This window comes from Ochotona curzoniae, unplaced genomic scaffold (genome assembly GCF_017591425.1).
Source record: "Ochotona curzoniae isolate NIBS_2020 unplaced genomic scaffold, NIBS_Ocur_1.0 patch14, whole genome shotgun sequence".
Lineage (NCBI taxonomy): Eukaryota > Metazoa > Chordata > Mammalia > Lagomorpha > Ochotonidae > Ochotona > Ochotona curzoniae.
In genome coordinates, this window is record NW_024466684.1 from 979,547 (window position 1) to 1,002,359 (window position 22,813).

General features: G+C 41.6%; 1 long non-coding RNA gene across 1 annotated transcript; it reads right to left on the reverse strand.

Annotated features, from left to right (window-relative positions):
* Positions 1-214: 214 nt before the first annotated feature.
* Positions 215-22,377, reverse strand: LOC121166454. The gene is made up of 5 exons (XR_005885413.1): positions 22,304-22,377; positions 19,684-19,840; positions 18,351-18,464; positions 3,148-3,155; positions 215-225 (listed from the first exon to the last, which is right to left on the reverse strand). It is a non-coding gene; the product is annotated as an uncharacterized LOC121166454 (long non-coding RNA).
* Between the last annotated feature and the right edge of the window lie 436 nt (positions 22,378-22,813).

The window sequence follows — 22,813 nt, forward strand, 5'->3', positions numbered from 1 at the left end:
CCATACTCTGTAGCCTAAATGAACTCAGAATGAAGAGAGGCTGCCCACTCCCCTGCCAAAACACACTTGTCTTCTTCTGGCAAGGTGTCAGAAGCCAGATACTCCAGAGTGAATCCCAAGCACATCCAGCACTAGAAGATGTGGACTGGGGCTGTGGCAAGGGGACACTGGGGAATGTGTAAGGGCCCACAGCTCCATGTGCACCTGTTCCGTGGATCTCTCCATCTGGGCTGGATACCAGCCCAGGCCCTTGTAGGCAGCCAGCCACATGCTCAAACCATGTTCAGGTAAGATAGACATGAGCCCTTCAACCTCACTTCTGTTTTCAGAAGTGCCTCCCTATTCATGGGCATAACCAGCCCAAATGGCAGGCACAGGGTCCCTACTATCCTTTGGTTCCCACTGCTGCCCATTCTAGCAGGGTACACCAAGCCACCTGACAACCTGCAAAACCAGACCTGCTGTGATGTCCTGGCTTGCTATAGAACCGCTGGCCCTTTGTGCAGATGAGATTATTTGGGGAGGGGTCTCCTATTTTTCTGGGGAAGGATTCAGGAAGGTGTCAGGGAGTCCCACTCCCTGGGGTGGGGCTTAGGGAGATCACGATGTGCACAGGGAGCTAAGGAAACCTTGAAGCCCCAGCTAATGCTGTTCCTGAGGCTTAGCAAGAAGGGGCAGAACAGGGGGAGTGGGACACAGCATTTTAAGGTATGGCCTGTGACATTAGCATGCCAAATGGGCACCAATGCATGCCCTGGCTGTCCACTTCCAATTCAGCTTCCTGCTAATGGCCTGGGAAAGCAACAAGGGTGGGCCATGTGTTTGGGCACCTGAGCCACATGAGCGACCAGGAAGAAGTCTCTGGTCTTTTGCCCAGCCTGGGTCCAGCCAGGAATTTGGGAAGTTAACCAGCACATGAAAGATTTCTCTCTCTGTAACTTTTTTTTTTAGATTCATTTATTTATAATGAAAATGTGGATTTATGGAGAAAAGGAGAGACGGAGATGGAGATCAAAGAGAAGGCGTAAAGACAGAGGCAAAGACGTTCCATCTACTGGCTCAATTCCCAAGTGGCCACAATGGCCAGAGCTGAGCAGCTCCAAAGTCAGAAGCCTGACATCTCATCTACCAATCGATGTGGGAGAAGGGACAAAGGTGGTGCCACAGAGCGAGCTTATGGGATGGAGCAATCAGCCTGGTCAGGGCCACTTGAGTCATCTCCCTAGTTATGCAGCTAGGGGCTAGGCAGTCAGCAGACAGTGTGCGGAGGAGACCAGGGCCAGGGGAAGAGCAGTGATGCAGATAATTAGTGGATGAAGGTGGTGGGGGCACGGGTATGTCCATTTCACTCACACACTATACACAGGTGTGTCCATCACACACACACACACCATCCTCCCCATCCCCTCCACCCCCGTACCTTTACAGAGGCCCTTGGGGGACAGACTGGAGATGAACCATTACATCATGGTCCATAGTCGATGATCAAATGGCTTTCTGGACACTTCTCTGAATATCCTCACACATTTCTATACAATTTTTAAAGAGCTTTTAAAAAAAGATTTATTTTCATTGAAATGGTGGATACACAGAGAGGAGAGACAGAGGGGAAGACCTTCCATCCAATGATTCACTCCCAAGTGACCGCAACGGCTGGAACTGAGTGAATCCGAAGCCAGGAGCTTCTTCCAGGTCTCCCACACAAGTGCAGGTTCCCAAGGTCTTGGGCCATCCTCAACTGCTTTCCCAGGCCATAAGCAGGGAGCTGGATGGGAAGGAAGGGCACCGGGATTAGAACCGATGGCCATATAGGATCCCGGCACGTGGAAGGCAAGGACCTTAACCACTACACTACCTTGCTGGGCCCCACTTTTTTTTAATACACAAATTATCAGGATACAACAGTGAAACCTCACCAAAGGACCATGCTGGACAAGAATCAGCACCTCCTGCTCCAGGTCTAACAACTGCTGCCTTTCCTTTCCACTCTTCTTACCTCACACAGTCCCCAGGCACCATGTGCACAGGCTTGGACCAGGGGGTGATGCTAAGGTGACCTGGGGGAGCCCTTGGAGGGTGGGGCCTAGTGGGAGGGCTGAAGGCCCTCTGTAGTGCTTGTCGCAGAGTGGGTTCCAGGCACTGGCTTGGCTGCCTGGCTCCCCCTGCAGTCTTCCCTGGGCCATCTACTACCCTTGTGGGAGGCCAAACCATGGGACTGCCTAATCTTGGACTTGAGTTCCCTACAACCACAAGCCAAGTAAAGCTCTTACTGCACCTGTCAAGTTGCTGCTGGGGAATGTCAACATCTGGTCAGCTCCCCTCCTTGACTGCAGGTGTCAGGAAGCATTCCAGGTGCATGCAAAAGGCTACCGGACTTCTACTTAATGAGCCTTATTATATCTATTTCCTAGATAAACTGTATATACATATTTATTCATCTGTCCTTTTGTTGCCCTGATGGTGCAGCCCATTTGACAGCACACAAGTTTCCTTTGATGGAGTGTTTCCTCCTTTGTAGTAAACTAGAGCTGCTCACTTACACAAGGGCCCACGCCCCCTGGCTCCTTTGGAAACTCACTTGGGGCTATCAGCATCTGTGCCGTCTGATATGAAACTCCCCAGATCCCAGAATGCAGCTCTTCTACTTTACCACCTCAGAGTACCAAATGATCGACAGTTTGGTCTTGCTCACTTAAAAAAAGAAAAAGGAGGGGCTTGGCACAATAGCGTAGCAGTTAAAATCCTCACCTAAATGTGCTAGGATCCCATATGGGTACTGGTTCTAATCCCAGTAGCCCTGTTTTCCATCCAGCTCCCTGCTTGTGGCCTGGGAAAGCAGTCCAGGATGGCCCAAAGCTTTGGGAACCTGCACCCACGTGGGAGAACCAGGGGAGGCTCCTGGCTTCTGGCTACAGATTGGCTCAGCTCAAGACTTTGCGGCTGCATGAGGAGTTAATCAGCAGATAGAATATCTTCCTCTTTGTCTCTCCTCCTCTCTGCATATCTGCCTTTCCAATAAAAATAAATAAATCTTTAAAAAGAAATCATTAATACAAATGGCTTATTGACGTTAACATTAAATAAAGACATGACATCCGTAAACAGGAGTAAACCTCTCCACGCCTATGTGGATACAATACAATTTACCTCTTCCCCTGTTGCAGGAGTTACATTTTTCCATCATGTGGAGGAATTATTGCAATGAACAGCCCCGTGGTCTCCTGCACACGCATGCTCCCACTTCTGGCAGGTGCATGTCTAGCTGCTGGCAGGGGTGGCAGCAGATTTTTGGGGGGAATTATTAATTTCTTTATTATTATTATTATTAGTTACATTGCATTATGTGACACAGTTTCATAGCTTCTGGGATTCCCCCAACCCCTCTCCATACCCTCCTCCCATGGTGGATTCCTCCACCTTGTTGCAGTATGACAGACCAAATTCAGTTGAGATTCCTTCACTGCTAGGATATACCAGGGAAAGAGTCCAGCAGCTAATTGTCCAGATATATTCAATGGTTTCTTGGGGAGATCATCTCTGGTCTGAAGGTAGAGCTGGCAGAATATCATCCTGATCAATTAAAAGCCCCAACATAACATCAACAACAATTTACAACATTATGGAATTAATTGTCATGGTATTGAGTAACCAATATGTTATAAAATGCAAGTTCTTAACCACATCCTGAATGGCTATAGGGTACTATGTCTATCCTCATTTTAGTATTTAGCAGTCTAGAGCGTTGAAGCATAATTATACTGAACTTGGCAGATTTCAGGATAGTCCAAACTGACTTCTTCTCTAGCAAGGCATATACCTACAGCTGAGGTGTAGAACTGGTTTAGGAGGGGTGTGCAGAGAAATCTTCCATTCCCCAGTGAGGAGTATCTAATCTCTGTGTCCTACCTAGTAAGGTATATGTGAATCCATGCTGACCGTTTCCTGTCTGGTTCTAAGCTTTCCTTGTTGTTCTCTGTCTATTCTAATTTTGTTTGTTTGTTGGGGACGGGCCTATGGAGTGACCCTCATGGTCATTGCAAGAGAGGATGGGGATCCAAAATTGGAACTAAGTAAGGACCAGAGAAACCGCCTCTCCCTGGACCTGAAGGAAGTTTACTGTTCTTCTGTGTCTACAGATCACTCAGGTTTCCTGGCTGTTGTTCCAATGAACTTGGATCCTGTGAGGAAGGATTTGGGCTTCTTCCAACCCATGTGGTAGATCCCAGTGGGGGTGTATGACCTCACAGTTCTCGGTCTCCGAAGGCACTCCAATTCCCAGTGGTCTCCTTGGCCATTGAGATTTAGTCCTTGGTGCCTGTAACAATAGTCCTTGGTGTGGATCCAGGTGTCTCCAAGGTTGGGATACAAGCCTCCTGCTGTCCACCTGCTCCACTCTGGGGTCCCCCTCCCCCCGCTCTATGCATATGACCTCCTGTTAAGAGGTTGTCAGGATCACTCGATTCCCCCATATGTCTTTGTAGTTTTACTAATGTACTAATGTCTAATGCTGATTTGAGTCTGTTGTCTATAAGTTACCTGTTATGTTCTTGATAGGTTATACTTCACGTCTTCCTCACATATTCTAGGGAGATGGAAGATTTCTCTGCTCTCCCGCCCCATTACCGAGAAGCATAGGGTCTTAAAAGTGTGTTAGGTTTTACAGTTCTTTGATGTAGATCATGAACAGTCTGACTTACACTGATTGCTGGTTCATTGATTACATCACAATATCTTATGGCATGTGTTACAGGCTGTTAGAGGTTGGAATAATATTACAATTTACAGGTACTATTTTTCAAATTAATAGCATTTCAACTTAAATTAAGGCAAACATGTGGTATCTGACCTTTTTGGATTGGTTCATTTCCCTTAGCATTATGGTTTCCAGTTGGGCCCATTTGGCCACAAAGAACTGCATTTCTTTTTTTTTTTTTTTTTTTTTTTTAATAGCTGAGTAGTATTCCATGGAGTAGATGAACCATAGCTTTCTTATCCAGTCTTCTGTTGATGGGCATTTTGGTTGCTTCCAAGTTTTTGCAATTATTGATTGTGCTGCTATGAACATGGGGGTGCATGTTGGTTTCTCGTGTAACAGGTGTTTTGGATATATTCCTAGAAGTGCTATTGCTGGATCATATGGTATGCAGATTTTCAGTTGTTTGAGTGTTCTCCATACTGATTTCCATAGGGGCTGTACCAACCTGCACTCCCACCAGCACTGGAGAAGTGTTCCCTTTTCCCCCACATCCTCGCCAACAAGAACTATAGGTGATTTTTTGTATATGAGCCATTCTTACTGGCGTTAGGTGGTACCTCATTGATGTCTTGATTTGGATTTCCCTTATTGCCAGGGAACTTGAGCATTTTTTCATGTTTGTTTGCCATTTGGGTTTGTTCCTTTGTGAAATGTCTGCCCATTTCCCGTGCCCATTTCTTGAGTGGTTTGGTGTTTTGGTTGTTCTGGAGAACATAGTATATTCTGGAGATTAGCACACTGTCACCTATGTAGTGTACAAAGATCTTCTATTCTGTGAGTTGCCTTTTTACTTTGTTGGTAGTTTCCCTTGCTGTACAGAAGCTTCTTAGTTTGATGAGGTCCCATTTGTTTATTTTGGCCTTGACTGCTATTGCTTTTGGTGTTCTTTTTAGGAAGTCAGGGCCTACACCTAAATCTTGCAGGGTGTTTCCAACATTTTCTTCCAAAAGTTTGAAGGTTTCTGGATGTAGGTTTAGGTCTTTTATCCATTTAGATTTGATCTTAGTGTATGGTGAAAGATGTGGGTCTATCTTCTTGTTTCTGCAGGCTATTAACCAGTTGTCCCAACAGCATTTATTGAAGAGACCTTCCCATTTGCTTGGATTGTTGTCTTTTTGTCAAAGATTATTTGGCTGTATCTGCGTGGGTTCCCTTCTGTTGTTTCTATTCTGTTCCATTGATCCACCTAGCTCTGTGCCAGTACCAGGCTATTTTGATAACCACTGCTCTGTAGTATGTCCAGAGGTCTGGAACTGTGATTCCCCCTGTTAACTTCCTATTCTTCAGGATGGTTCTAGCTATTCGTGGTTTTTTGTGTTTCCAGATGAACCTTTGTATCATTTTTTCCAGTTCTATGAAGAATGTTTTGGGTACTTTGATTGGGATTGCGTTGAATGTATATTGCTTTTGGTAGTATGGACATTTTGACGATATTGATTTTACCTATCCAGGAGCATGGGATGTTTCTCCATCTTTTGAAGTCTTCCTCAATTTCTTTTTTAAGCTTATTGTAGTTTTCTTCAAAGAGATCTCCTACATTTTTGGTTAGGTTTATTCCTAGATACTTCATACTCTTCTCTGTTATTTTGAATGGTATCCTGTTGGTTAGATCTATTTCCATCTTGTGGCTGTTTGCATACACTATGGCTGTTGATTTTTATTTATTTTGTACCCTGCCACTCTACCAAACTCTCGTACAAGTTCTAGCAGTCTTTGTATTGAGTCTCTTGGTCCCTCTATGTAAAGGATCATGTAAATTAAAGAAAAGGTTTTTAATAATAAAAAAAAGGATCATATAATCTGCGAATAGTGAAAGCTTAACTTCTTCAATACCCATTTGAATTCCTTAGATTTCTTGTTGTATGCCCTCTGCAAGTACTTCTAGAACTATGTTGAATAGCAGTGGTAATAGCGGACATCCTTGTCTTGTTCCAGATCTCAGTGGAAAGGGTTGTAGTTTTTCTCCATTCAGTATAATGCTGGCATTGGGTTTTTCGTATATTGCTTTGATTATGTTGTGGATTGTTCCTTCTATGCCTACCCTGGTTAGGGTTTTTAGCATGAAGTGGTGTTGGATTTTGTCGAAAGCTTTTTCTGCATCTATTGATACTATTATATGATTTTTGTTCTTCAGTTTTTGGATGTGGTGTATCACATTTATGGATTTCTGAATGTTGAACCATCCCTGCATGCCAGAGATAAATCCTATTAGTCCAGATGAATGATCTGATTTTTTAAAAATTCTATTGACTTGAATTTTGTTGAGGATCTTAGCATCAATGTTCATCAGGGAGATTGGTCTGTAGTTTTCCTTCTCTGTTAGTTCTCTATCCGGTTTTGGGATTAAAGTGATGTTGGCTTCATAGAATGAGTTTGGAAGGGTTGCTTCCTTTTCTATTGTTTTGAAGAGTTTGTAGAGGATTGGGGTTAGCTCTGCTTGGAATGTTTTGTAGAATTCTGTAGTGAAACTGTCTGGACCTGGGCTTTTCTTTGTTGGGAGATCTTTAATCACTGATTTGATCTCTGCCTCAGTTATGGGTTTGTTCAGGTCTTCTGTTGCCTCTGGGCTAAGTTTTGGTAAGTGGTGGGAGTCTAAGAACCTTTCCATTTCCTGGTGATTTTCTGATTTGTTGGAGTACAGCTGTTTGTACTAATCTCTGATTATTTTCTTGATGGTTGCAGTGTCTGTTGTTACGTTTTGCCTTTTTCATCCTTGATGCTATTAATTCTCATTTTCTCTTGTTTTTTCTTTGTCAGTTGGGCCATTGGGGTGTCTATTTTGTTTATTTTCTCGAAGAACCAGCTTTTTGATTGGTTGATTCTGTGTATAGTATTTTTTTTTTATTTCTATTTGGTTTATCTCCTCCCTTCTTTGGTTTCTTGCTTCCTTTTGTTTGTAAGGTTGTTTTATTGCTGTTTCTTCAATTTCTGGAGGTGTGTGTTTAATTCTTGTAATTGGTATCTTTCTTGGGCTTTGACATAGGCACCAACTGCTATGAACTTACCATGCAACACTGTTTGGTGGTGTCCCACAAGTTGTGGAATTTTGTATTTGAGTTTTTGTGGGTTTCCATAAACTTTTTCATCTCATCTTTTACTTCTTCTCGGACCCATTGTTCATTGTAAGCACATTGTTCAGCCTCCAAGTGTTTACATATTTCCTGGGGCATTTTGATTTATTGATTTCCAGTTTCACTCCTTTGTGGTCTGAGAAGGTGCATGGTATGATTCCGATTTTTTTGAAGTTAGTGAGGCTTGCTTTGTGCCCTATCATGTGGTCAATTCTGGAGAAGGTGCCATGCACTGCTGAAAAAAATGTATATTCTGTGTCCGTGGGGTGGAGGGTTCTGTAAATGTCTACCAAGTCCATTAGTTCTATGGTCTGTGTGAGTTCTATTGTTTCTCTGTTAAGTTTCTGTTTCGTTGATCTGTCTATTGGTGTTAATGGGGTGTTGAGGTCTCCCACGATTATTGTATGTGCATCTATGTCCCCTCTTAAGTCCATCAGCAATTGCTTCATGTAGCTGGGTGCACTTGTGTTTGGTGTGTAGATGTTTATAATGGTAATCACTTCCTGCTGGAAGGTTCCCTTCAGCAATATAAAGTGTCCATCTCTGTCTCTTTTGATGTTTGTCACATTGAAGTCTATGTCATCTGAGATTAGAACAGCTACTCCAGCCTTTTTTTCTCATCTATTGGCGTGAAATATCTTTTTCCATCCCTTCACTTTCAGTTTCTTAGCATCTTTTTTGGTTAGATGTGTCTCTTGTAGGCAACAGATGGTTGGGTTCTGTTTGTTGATCCATTCTGTTAATCTGTGTCTTTTGATTGATGAATTTAGGCCATTTGTGTTTAGAGATAATATGGAGAGGTTGTGATTTTGAGCTGCCATGAGTGTGTGTAAGCGTGCAAGTGTGTATTTGTGTCTATTAATATCTCTGATTAGTTGACTTTCCTCATATGGACTTTAGTGGGGAGGTCTTCCCATTTGCCATCTTTGATTTTGGTTTTCATTTTTTCTTTCTGGGTTTAGCACCTTCCTAAGGAGATTTTCTAGAGCTGGTTTTGTGCTGGCATATTCTTCGAGTTTCTCTTTACTGTGGAAGAATTTAATTTCATTTTCAAATACAAATGAAATCTTCACTGGGTACATTATTCTTGGTTGGCAGTTGTTTTGTTTCAGGATTTGAAAGGTTTTACCCCATTCTCTCCTTGCTTGGAGTGTTTCTTCTGAGAGGTTGGCTGTGATTCTGATTGGTTTTCCTCTGAAAGTAATCTTGTCTTTTCTTCGTACTTAGAATAGTTTCCTTGTATTTGCTGGAGGGGAGCTTGAGGACCACATGTCTGGGTGAGGATCTCTTTGGGTCGAATCTGTTGGGGGTTCTCTGTCCTTCCTGGATTTGTGCTGGATTTATATTTCCAGTGTTCTGGAAGTTCTCCTGTATATCCAATTGAACACCCGTTGCAAACCTCTCTTTTTTCATTCTTTGGGAGGGCCTATTATTCTAATATTTGACTTTTTGAGGTTGTCTTTCATTTCCTGTATGGCTTTGTTCAGGTTTGTCTCCAGCTGTTTGATGAGCTGCTTGCTTTCATTCTGATTGTCTTCCATTTCTGATATTCTATCCTCTGCTGTATTCATTCTGTTGGTTAGGCTCTCAACTTTGTGCTCTAAGTCGAGGATTCCATTTTTGACTTGTTTTATTTCTGCAATGACATGGTTTTTGAATTCCTTGAGCTCTTCCCAGTGCTTCTCGCTGTCTCTGATGAATTTTATCATTATTTTCTTAAATTCCTTATCTGGTAACTCCTCCATGTCTTCATCTTGCATCTCAGAGATTGAGATTAGTTTTTGGTTGTTTTGGGGGAAAGTGCTTGATCTTTCATCTGAGTCATTACTTTTTCTGATACTTCTCATTGTGTTGTGGTTTCTTGTCGCTTTGGGATTTTAGCCTCTGACTTGCTTGTCCACAGCCTCTGACCTCAGTGCTGTAGCCTAGAGTGGGTGTGGTCCAGTTACTGCTGCATGGAGTATAGGCAGAAGCGTAATTCTCCTTGCTCTATTGGGGACAGTAGGCAATGGTGGGGTGTTGGGTCATTTTGTTTGCCCCTGGGTTTATATCTCTGCAACCTGGTTCCCCTGCAGCTTGTTGGTTAGGTGTTGTCTTGCATGTGCCCACGGGGACAGAGAGTAGGTGAGAGCCTTTGTAGCCTTGGGACTTCTTGTGTTTGGTCTGGGTAGATTTAGTGCGTGCGGCTCCACTCTCCACTACACTCTCACAAAGGTTTTCTCCTATTGGGAAGGGTGCTGCTGTGGCCCTGCTTGACTGCCGCCTCTGCATGGGTTGGTAGTCTTTGTTCAGTGGCGTCACTGCCTCTGGGGCCTGAATTCTGGCGGAGCTTCCAGCTGTTTACTGTCCTGACATGAGTTAGGGCGCTCTATCAACTGGCCCCAGGGTGTGTGGTTCCACTCCCCACTACACTCTCTCAAAAGTGCTCCCCTGTTGGGAGGTATGCTGTTGGGACTTCTCCCCACCTCCCCCCCACCCCGCTTGTCCTCTGCCTCTGCCCAGGTTGGTGGCCTCTATGTTCAATCACGCAGCCACCTCTGGGGTCTCCAGCACTCCAGTGGTCTGTGGCCCCCACTGGTGTGGGTACTTGTAAAGGTTAATCTCACTGCCTTTGTCTTTGGATCGGCTGAGACTCCCGCTAGCCTTCCCCTGCTTGGGATCGCAACTTACCAAGTTTCACACGCTAGCCTTCCCCTGCTTGGGATCGTAACTTACCAAGTTTCACACGGCGTGCTGCCTTTCTTTTTCTGGCTGTCCCTCCAAGCTGTGTGGATTTTCTTACTTCAGCGATGTCCAGGGACCTTCCCGCTCCTCTCCCTGCAATTCTATGCCACCTGGTTTGTTCTTCTGCTGGATCTCGGTCACTCTCTCTCAGGATTCCACCCTATACCACTCTCTGTGGTCCACCATCTTTGAACTTGACAACTTTTATTTTTAAATGAAAAGTTTCAGTGAGCCTTTCTGAAGAAATGAAGAACATGATTCTTGACATGTACTCTCTATTTTTTTTTTTAATTTTACTTCTTTTATTATTATCATTTTATTACACAGTTCCATAGACTCTGGGATTTTCCTTACCCTTCCTCAATTCCCTCTCCACTCACTGAGTTTCCTATATTATTACTATAGTATAGTTTTTCATACACAATCATATTTCCATCATTGAGGGCATGGACAATGGCAGAGCATCCAGCATCCTATTGTCAAGATATAGTAAACAGTTTCATTGGGAGTCCGTTTTTGTCTGGAAGTAGAGATACATACTGCATTGTATCCTCACATCTGCATACAATAATCTGCATTACACAGTTACTTACATACCCTTATATCAAAAACCACAAACAAAATCAAAAACAGGAAGAAAAAAATTATCAGCACCATGAAGTTAAATAACATGCTACTGAATGACTACTGTGTAGCTAAAGAAATGAAAAAGTCAATCAAGAACATTCTCGAAGCAAATGATGCTACAGTATGGTCTATCAGTCACTGAAGAATCTGATCATAAGAACGTGTTTTGAAGAAAAGAAGCTAACACCAACAAAAAATAAAAATCCATGAGGTACAGTTTCTGCTGATCTTTGTTGGTGAAATGCATCTCCTGTAGACAACAAATAGATGGGTTTGTTTTTTTTTAATCCAGCCTACTAATGTGTGATATTTAATTGAGGTTTCAAGCCGTTTAAATTCAGGGTTAATACAAATTATGTGGGAATCTGGTCCTGTTGTTTTAGCAATGTGTTGTTCATTGGTTTAGTCTTCTGTTGTTATTTTACTGGGATTTTTTTTTTTTTTTTTGCATTTTCCTTTGGTTTTGATAGACGCTACTAATTTTCTCTGTCCAGAGAACATCTTTAAGTATCATTTACAGGGCATATTTGAAGAGGCTAATATTTCTCCTTCTGTGTAAACATGTCCTTACCCTGTTCCACCATCTTGATTTCTCAATGTAACAGAATTTCAAGTAAAATTTTAAAAAATCTTAAAAAAAAAAATAAAATTAGTAAGATCATGAAACAAGAACAGAAATATTATATTAGAAAAAACTTCTAAAAAAGAAAAAAATTCAAAGTAAAATTAAAAATAGTTAACACTGTTTCCACTCTTTCAATTTATACATGTTACGTAAGCCATGCCTCACTTAATCCTTTCAACAACTATAGGAAATAGATACTGTCAATGTTCTCATTCTGTTACTGAGGAAACAAATGTATGAAGTTAGGTCATTTGTCCAAAGTCAGGAAGCTACTAAGGAACAGAACCCACACACTCAGAATCTGAATGTTTAACATGGTGAAAGAGCTTAAGAAACCACACTGGGGGCTGGAGCTATACATTACAGTAAGCTCTGTGTGAGGGGCTGACATCCCTTTGGCTGCCAGTTCAGGTCCCAGCTGTGCCACTTCTCATCCAGCTCCCTACTCAAGCCTGCTAAAGCAGTACAGGAGGGTTGATGCTCTTGGGCCAATGCCTTTACATCACTTAGCTATCGATGTTGTGGCCATTTGGAGAAATGAACCAGCAGATGGAAGAACATCCTTCTCTGTCTCTCCTTCTCTCAGTAAATCAACCTTTCAAACAAAAATAATACAAAGCCAAAAAAATATGCAAAAGAAGTAGATAGCAATAGCAATAAGAAAGTTAAACCTTAAATGTAGAGACCAATAAATAAGAAAAATATTTTAAAAGCCATCATAGAGAAGCTCCTGAAATGAAGCAGAACTATATTCAAAAAACAGAATAGAGTACTCCAGCAAAAGAAGTGGAGAACATTCGACAACGGTATATACTCTATTTCCTACTGACTTTCAAGATGAAGAAGGCTGACTTTCAAACATGCAAGTCATCCAGAAAGAGGAAAAATTGGACTATCAAAAGATAGAGCAGGGGAGCTGGACAGAGGCACAAACAATACCCTCTGTGTTTACACCAGAGAGACAACAAACAACACACTTTCTGTGATGTTGGCAGGGACACAGAAGAAAACCAAAGGGGAGGATGAACTCAGCACTAAAGGGAGAAAGAAACGTAAACTATAAAACACAGGACAGACCACAGCATTGTGTGTCTCGACTCTGGCACCGGATAAAAGAAGGAAATAAAAATTTTACTGTAAGCTTCTGACTCCAAATACAATATACCTTAATGCTCCAAAAGCAAATATCACAAGAGACTGTAAAGTGGTCACGTATTGGTGAGCAAGACTGGCATACAGATGCAAACTTTATTTTTTCTGAAAGAAATAAACTGAACTTACAATCCAAAGAAAACACACAGATAACATTCCAAGGAAAGTGATCACAATCAGAGCACCAAAATAGATACTCTGGAAAAAAGGGCAAAACAGATCAAGGATCAAGAAATACCAAGTACTGATCTCACAGGCAAAGGAAACAGGAACTTAAAAGAATCAGCAGGAAACAAGAAAATTTACAGAAGAATGCAACAGACTCCCAGTGATCCAACAATACACTAGGCTGAATTAGAACTCAATGGACTGAGGACATACCAACCAGAACTGAAAAAAGAAGCTGTAAATGGGGAGATTATCCAAAGATATCGCCAAAAATAAAGTTCGGTGATATAAAGAAAGAAAACATGTAGGAAAGTGGTCAGGATGCATGGGAGAAAATGGTGAGAAAATCTTGAGAAAATCTAACTGACGGAGAATCAAGATGGCGGAATAGGGTAAGGACACGTTTAAATGGACGGAGAAGCATTTAACCAGAATGAAGCAGAGAGGACATATTTCAGGAAATACGAAAGGACAGAACAACAACAGAGGGGTTCCCGTGTACTGACAGACACAGAAAAGCAGCGGGCACAGCAGTGTGGTGTTGCAGTGAATGATATTCCAGCATGGCGATCTAAACTCCACCAGCAGCCAGAACTCCACCAGCAACCAGGTGGGAAGGGACTTTCACTGGGAGCTTGGGAGGTGCACCCAGACGGGGAACTGTCTGTCCTGCTGGTTCATTTGATTTGACCAGGAGCAGAGACAGAGCAGCAGATCCCAGGCGGGCAGTGCGAGAACAGCATGGATTTCATAGCCCAGTCAGCCCCCTAGAGCTGAATTGTTCGCCATTTTGCCTAAGGAGGAAAGGGCAAGGGAAAGGACTGAGCATGCTCTGAGCGGAGGGTGAGCTCATTTCTGACTCAGTGAACTGCAACGACGTGGCATTCTACGGGTTCCATCCGGGGCAGGTCTGGGTAGCCCTTGGATCTGACGGCCAGCAGATCAAGAACTGTAGTGGTGGTAGCACATCGGGTGCCATTTTGTGCACTGTGGCAATAGCTTTGGGACTGCAGGGGACAACAGTGAACTGCACATGTGCTGAGCTCGCGAGAACTCGCTGAGGTCCCGCAGGAAAATAATACCGACTGTGGCATTGTACCAGTCAAAACAGGTCCGTGTGGCACCCAGACCTAACATCCAACAAGTTCCGACAAGATCAGCGCCACCAACAACCTAACTAGATAGGACACCTGGTGTCTCTTTAATCCTGGAACCCACTCCAACCAGAAGAGGGAGAAAGGTTGCAGAGACAATAGTGCAGTCTCAGCATGGTATCACAGGAGGTGGAGAGTGGTGAGCCAAGAGCTGGGGCTGTGGAGACCACGGTGGATATCTGACATAAGAAGCCAGACCTGGAACTCACTGGAGGTTGTGGCACAAGTGGCTGCAAGCAAAAAGTTGTGTACCAACTACAATAAGTAAAATCGCATTGTAGACCTGTGGGTGACACAGCTTAGAAACCTGCCCCAAGGAGAAGACTCTGCTAACCAGAAGTACAATGACCAAGAGCAAAAGAAGAGACAAAGGCACAATGAATATTACTGAAAACTCCCCTGCAAAGGAGCAAAACCCTATGCCAACCTCAGAGTTAACATTGAGAAAATAGGGGACACAGAATCCATAAGACTCATTTTAAAGATTCTGGTCAAAAATGAGAAGTTAATGCAAGAGTTCAAAGAATTTAAGGAAGCAGTAAAGCAAATCAAGACTGGAATATCAGAAATTAAGAACACAGTAGAGCAAATTAAAAGTACAGTGGAGAGTCTCCAAAATAGAATGAAGCAAGCAGAAGAAAAAATCTCAGAATTGGAAGATATCTCCTGTCACCAGGGGGAAGCAAACAAAAAGCTGGAAGCAGAGCTGGATCAGGCTTAAAAAAGTATTCAAGAATTGAAAGACACTATTAAGAGGCCAAATATAAGAGTTATGGGAGTCCCAGAAGGTACAGAAAGAGAAGCTGAGTTTGCAAATGTATTTAATGAAATAATAAAGGAAAATTTCCCTTATCTGGAGAAAGAATTGGGAAACAAGATCCAGGAGGGATACAGAACTCCCAACAGGCTTGATCAAAAGCAATCTTCACCAAGACATATGATTATCAAGCTCTCTTCAATTGAACATAAGAAAAAGATCCTTAAATGTGCACATGAAAAACATCAATTGACATATAAAGGAAGGCCAATTAAGCTCACAGGAGATCTCTCACAGGAAACTCTACAGGCAAGAAGAGAATGGAGTGACATATTCCAGATTCTAAAAGAAAAAAATTGTCGGCCTAGGATAACATACCCTGCAAAGCTTTCTTTTGTCTTTGAAAATGAAATAAAATTCTTCCAGAGTAAAGAAAAGCTAAAAGAATTTGCCTCTTCTAAACCTGCTCTACAAATGATACTTCAAGATGTTCTCTTGGCAGAGAAGAGGAATAGCACCTACCAAAACCAAAGGCAAATGGGAAGAACATCTCAGTAAAATGACAACAGAAGACTAAATCAATGAATCACCCATTCCTAAAATGACAGGACCAAAGTACCACCTATGTATATTTAACTCTAAATGCAAATTGCTTAAGCTCAATCAAACATCATAGATTAGTAGGCTGGATTAAAAAACAAAACCCATCTGTTTATTGTCGGGAGGAGACACACTCTAACAAAGACCAGTGGGAACTATATCACATGGGTTTTGTTGTTTTCTGTTGGTTTCATCTCTTCAAAACACTTTCTTCTGATTAAATCATTCAATGACTCGTAGGTCATACAGTGGCATCATTTTCTTCAAGAAGGTTCTTGATTTTCACTTCTTCAGCTACATGTTATACATTTAACAGCATGTTGTTTAACTTTTTGGTGTTGTTAATTTCTTTTTTCTCCCGGAAGTTGATTTTGTTTTGTGGCTCTTCATTTAAGGGAAGGCATAGTAGTTGTGTAATGAAGACTGTCATATCTAGTAACATGTCATTTAACTTCATGGCATTGTAAATTTCTATTTTTCTTTCTATTGTTGATTCTGTATCATGACTTTTCATTTAAGGGAATGTACAGTAGTTATGTAATGGAGACTAACAACCAGATGTGAGGATGCAGTGTGGTATGCATCTCTGTTTCCAGACAAAGTGGACTTACAGTTAAAGTGTTTATATTATATTTTGACAATAGGATTCTGGACTCTCTGCCAGTGTCCATGCCCGCAGTGATGAACATATGACTGAGTATGAAGAACTATATGTTAATAATGACATAAAGGAACTGGGGGGGAAGGGAATTGGGGAGAGGGTAAGGGAATATGGAACTGTATCGTAAAATGATAGCAATAATAATAAAATGTGAAAAAAAATAAAAAAAAGAAAGAAAAAATTAGAAGCAAAGAAAAACCAATGATCTTAAAGAATGTAGAGTGAAACTTCATGTAATAATATGTACTACAAGTGAAAATTCTTAAATATTTAGTATAATGATCTTTTCTGGGTCTTATTATAATTAATTACTTTCATGCTCTGTTAACAAATTTGTGTAAATCATAACAAAAGGAGTCATCTAAATTATACTAGTGACAAAATACACTTTAAAGAATGATAATTAAATTTTCAATAAATGGATTCAAAAATTAAAAAAAAAAGAAAGAAAATCTAACTGACGCCAAATTGGACTTGGAGAGGATAACAGATTAAATAAAAGCTGGACTCCAGGTGTGCTGGGCAGAATCAGGCTGGATTGCAACACCAGTGGGTTCCAGTGGAAGACAGGGCTGGAAACAGAATTGACCCAGCAATTTCAACCACCAGTTATTGGGGCAATGGTTGTACCGGGCCCTGTACCTGCAAGTATACACAAGAATCTGGTCTGGGATCACCTCAGACAGTTTCTTTCGGGCTCTCCCCAATTGAAGTGTCAGACTCAGAACCAATGGTCTGCAATGGAATGCAAGTGCCAGAGCCAATCTGCCTCAGAGGCTCAGAAGGAGCAATAAAGAGCGTAAACAGCTGAAAATGGAAGATATGGCAGTATACTGGAACCTGCAGAGGATACGTGGCATCACAACAAGGTCAGAACAAATCAATCAACTATCCCAGCCATAAGATGGCAGTGAAAAACTGGGCAAACGGAGACCCGAAGGTGGACTAGGTCTACCAGTGGATTATGCAGCAATTTTATCGTGCTTGTAATGGTGAGATTGGCAGCAATTCATAACTGTTGAACTATCAAAAGAACTTGAGCAAGACCCTAGGAGCATGCTCCACATCAGGGTCCTGGGATGGGTATAAGACTGGGTGGGGCTTCTCCCTTTATCTCCCCCTTTACCCAAGATACAGGAAAAACGCAATGTGGAAATAATAGTCTTACCCACTTTACTGTAAAAAATAAATAAATACAAACTGGACTCCAGGGCTTAGGAATGTTTTGTTCTTAACTTGGATGGTGGTTGTGAGCACAGAAACACTCACTGATCTGCAGCTATCGTGCACTTGTTGGTAGGCACACCATATTTTAATGGTTTCCAAAACGGGAAATACTCAAGAAAATTCCCTATGATAAATGATCAGGTATGTTTAATCACAGTTTCTGCTTTATTATTAAAATCTAGGTAAGGCTAAACACCCATTCTTTTCTGTGGCTTAAAATTTTTCCTCTATTTCGGGTCCGGCGCCATGGCCTAGCAGCCAACATCCTCGTCTTGAACGCGCCAGGATCCCATATGGGCACCGATTCTAATCCCAGCAGCTCTACTTCCCATTCGGCTCCCTGCCTGTGGCCTGGGAAAGCAGTTGAGGACGGCCAAAAACCTGGGGACCCTGCACCTGTGTAGGAGACCCAGAAGAGGCTCCTGGCTTTGGATCGGCATAGCATCGGCTATTGCACTCACTTGGGGAGTGAATCATTGGACGGAAGATCTTCCTCCCTGTCTCCCCTCCTCTCTGTATATCTAACTTTCCAATAAATAAATGAATCTTTAAAAAAATTTTTTTTAATTTTCCTCTATTTAGATTAGAATGTTCACTAACCCATATCTTGTATACCATTTTGTAAACTAATAACAAAAAAATTAGAATTTTCTAAAAGAAGTGATCCAGAAAGTACAGATTAATCTCAAGGCTTCAGATCTCACGTTTCTTGATCATCTCAGGCCAGTTATCCTTGTTTCTGGTTTTCAGTGGTTGCCTTTAGGAGCTCAATCTTAAGAAACTTGCATCTGTAGTGTATCTCAGTTTGTGGGCTTCACTTGTACTAACCTCCATCTCCTGCCTTAGCCACTCTTCCAATTCCGCATTCTTTCGAGCATTATGAGCTATTAGATCTGATCCTCCAATGATGTGTGGCAGTTTTCCTGCTCCGGGAAACGTGACCTGTTAATCAGCCAAAGTAATACGGTTTTTAACACTTAACTAACAAATGCAATGATCAATTCATACTCTAAATGACCTTTTAACTATTTACAAATGAACAGTTTGCACTAAAAACATTCTGTGTGCAAATGCATTTTACAAAGCACAATAACCACCATATTATTGATTTGGATAACACTCAAGTTCATTCAATCCAGTACCATTTCCAAATAAATTTTGGTTTGAACACCATTTGCAGTTTAAAAATAAGTTTTAGCATATCAATATTTCTAATGATTTTTATATATTCAAACTGCTTTCTAGGTACTTGGACTACTTACACTGTTTTATAGCTACTACTATGCCAATATCAAACACATTTTTCCCTGGTAACTTAATCAATAATAAAATCTCGTCTCTTCTGAGTTTCTATTCACAAGCCACAGCTGTGAGTTGGGAAAGAGCAAGTGCACCACTAAAAAGGCGTCATATGAGAGGGATCTCGTCTAAGCAGAAGAGATTGCTCCTGTTGGACGGAGTTCAGACCCCTCTAGATAGCATCATAGCAGGTACAAATCAACCTGAGAAATGACAACAGTACACGCTCACATCACAGACAAAGAGCTACACTATGTCAGTTACGGCAGACACTGAAATAATTACACTTCTTTGATCAAATGCAGAGGGCAAAGACCACCTGTTAGTGTTAGGTCTGGATCAAGAAACTAATTCCCAGAACAGATGACAAACTCACGCTGATCGAATCAGTGATATCCGATGAGTTGCACTAATCAAGTTTATGCAATATCAGTTCCTTAATAAGCAGGAATTCAGATCTGATGCAACATTCAGTGTCCATGGAGTAATGTGTATATTATGGTGTTTTTGGTCAATAACACCCTTACATTATTGACACTGGTTCCAAACAGTTTTAATATATCAGCTAGATACATAGTCAGGTGATATGATCTACACCATGGTATCACACAATGATGAAACTGTCTTCTCAGAATGTATCTCAGTGCTGTTAAGAGATACATGACTGGGTTTCTATTTGGTTTTATAAAGGCATGTAATAATAGAATGCCTACAGCTTTCATTACTGATTATGCTCAGCTTTTAGGTAGGAGAAATTGTATCAGTTTTGAACATAAACTGCTTTCATTACCATTTAACTCTAACAATATTTCGAAAAACATTTCAAACACTGCCCTCTTGTGATACACTTAAAAATAACTACCTTTTTGAATTTCTTGAAATTCTTCAGTTGACCATAATCAATATTTACATCTGACAGATTTCTGTAAGTGGAGCTAATCACCAATGATCTAAATTCAGTCAGTCAGTAACAGCTTCTTTGGAAGCTCCTCGCCATCTTCCCGAAGTTCATCATCGTTCTTAAATGGAGTCATAAGGGATGGAAAAGGAGAAATAAAATTACTTGTTATTTAGGAATTTACAGCAAAAACCACATTATATAGAGCTTCCAAAACTTTGAGTACAACTACTATCCCTTTAGATATAGTGCATAATATATCATTTTATATAAAGTTTTCGATGTTACACCAATAAATATTCACATCACTTTTGAAAAGGAGATTGGAAAGTGCATGTTTAGGAACTAAAGAAAATTAATGCTTCACTCACCAATTATTACGAGTAAATACGTGTCTTCAACCTGACTAGGCATAACTACTTTAATATACATCCAGTTGCTATCACCTTCAGAATATTTTAACCTCATTTAGACACAATGATAACAAATTCAATATATGAACCTTCTCCTACCTTCCTCTTCTCTACATCCTCCAACCTGCTAATTCTCCTAGGGTTTTATTTTTTTTTAATAATAACATTTATCTAGTTATTTGAAACACAGAGTTACTGAGAGAGAAGGAGAGAGATATCTTCCATCCATCGGCTCGCTTTCCAGGTAGCTGCATTGCCTAGAACTAAGCCAGGCTGAAACCAGGAGCTTCACCCAAGTCTCACACACAGGTGGCAGGGGTCCAAACATTTGAACTATTTCCACTGCTTTTCCCTGGCCATTGGCAGGGAGCTGGATCAGAAGAGGAGCAGCAAAGACAAACCAGTTCCTATATGGGATGCAGACATGGCACGCAGTGGCCTAACCCACTACACCATAACACCAGCCTCTAACTTTTTATTTTGTAACTTAGAGAATCACATAATTATCAATGTGGATTCTCAGAATGTAAGCTTGGGGATGACCTATACTCTTTCTCATGTGTCATGTAAGTCTATCACCAGGTCAGAGATCTTACTCAAGGCCTATGAAAAATAATATATCAGATTGCCTTTCATATTTGCATGTTCAGTCTCCAGTGTAACTAACTAAATGAACGAATGACATTCAGGGAAAGCTGACAGAAGAGATCAAAATCACAGGGCATCAACATAAGTCCCAGTATCTGTGAGACCCAGTACAGTTAGTGTCCACCCATGTTCAATGGATATTTACTACTGCATTGCAGGTTAACTGTAAATATAATGATGGTATCTTCCAAGTAATAGCTATTATGACAGGGTAGTGAAAAATGATATAATTTTAAATGAGAAGGAAAACTTTGGACTAGGCGGGTATAATGAGGGGAGGAAGAACTAGACCACAGATGCAATGTGTGCTACTAAGAATGTTACCATTGCAGGAGGCAATTGCCTAGATTGTCTTGGACCTAGACAAGTGTTCTACTGTTGGGAGAAAAGCAGCCAATATCTGGTGGGCATTCTTGGCCTGGATAATGCCGATCCAGTGTTATGTAAATCAGTGTACCAGCATAGCTGCTTATTTTATCTTATTGGTTTTAAAGATTTGCAGCAAATGCCATGCAGTGGGGGGCAGGGGACAGACACTAGGCTGGGAAGCCCCCTGCACACACCTCAGGCTTACTGTGTGCTGCTCAATGGCAGGGGTGCTGCAGACTACCTGAGGAAGGGGGTCAGGGGCCTGTTGCAGTGGGCAGCCCTGAGAGCATGCCTGACAGATGAGGAGTGACCTCATAAGACTTGGAGCTGATAAACCTTGCAAATTTTCTCAACCTCATGCAATGAAGCTGACAACATCTCAGAACTAACACAACCACTCAAGTTATCACCCTTGCAACATGCTTCTCAACATCGGGGTCTCTAATTCTCATCAAATGACTGGCCCCCATCCCTAGGTGCTGATGTAGTTTGACAGCAAGGAGTGACTTCCTTTCTTTCCCACTGTGGACACATGAGAAAAAAAGAAAAAAAGAACTGATACATCTGTCCCACCCTCCTCCCTCCCCACCCTAACTGGAGGCCCACATGCTGTACATTTCCCTCAATTTTGTAAATAACATTGAAAATAAAATAAAAGTTCAAACAGAATAGAAATAACTGAAAAAGGATAAAATCATTGCAGGAATAGCACTAAGTTTTCCATTTTAACTCACAGTAAATCTATGGACATACTAGAATCTGTATTAAGTCCCAAAGTAGAAAGAACAGTTCTAGGGGCTGGCATTGTGCTAACATGGTTTAAGCTGCACATTGTGTTACCAGAACACCATACCTGAGGGCCAGTTCAAATCCTCCTGCTCCACTCCTGTTCCAGCTTCCTGCTGACACGCCCGCCTAGGAAGGGAGCAGCTTAAGTACTTAGTCCCCTGTCACCAATATGGAAGACCAGGATGTAACTCCTGGCTCCAGGTTTTGCCGTAACTGCTATGGCCATTTGCCAAGTGAGCTGGCAGCTGGAAGGTATCTCTCTCAACAGCCCTCTCTGTTATTCTTTCAAACAAATACATACATTTTAGAAAAAAAAAAAAAGAAAGCACAGAATAGTTCTACCATCAACATAGTTTAGAAACTACCTTTTGGAAATCCAGCTCAGGCTGGATTCAACATGTCACCACGGGGAGTCCTGCATGGAATTCCTATTGCTGAGACTGAGCTTGCCAAGTCCAGGTTGTCATGGCCACCTGGCTGCAATCTCTCTCTCTCCCCACATCCTTCCCTTCTTGTCACACCGCCTTTCAAATAAATCATTCAGTACACAAATTTTAAAAGACACTTACAGATCCTTTGTCTCTTTCTAGTGCTGTTTCATCACTGCGAGTGCTGCCTGTTTCCAGATCCATCTTGGTCCTTTTTCTCATATTGACATTGTCCTCTTGTTTATGAACATTCACTTGCATTTCCAACTCTGGTTTTCTGTTCTTGAATAACTCTTCCAAGACTTCATCTTCTATGGCCCGATCATCCATTTCTTTTCTCTTTTTAGTTATTAGCTTTTCCGGGCAAAGAGATTTATCAGCAGAATTTTTCACATCAGACTTGAAATTGTTCACTAGAATCAAGTTATCTGTTTCTTTGTCAAGAAG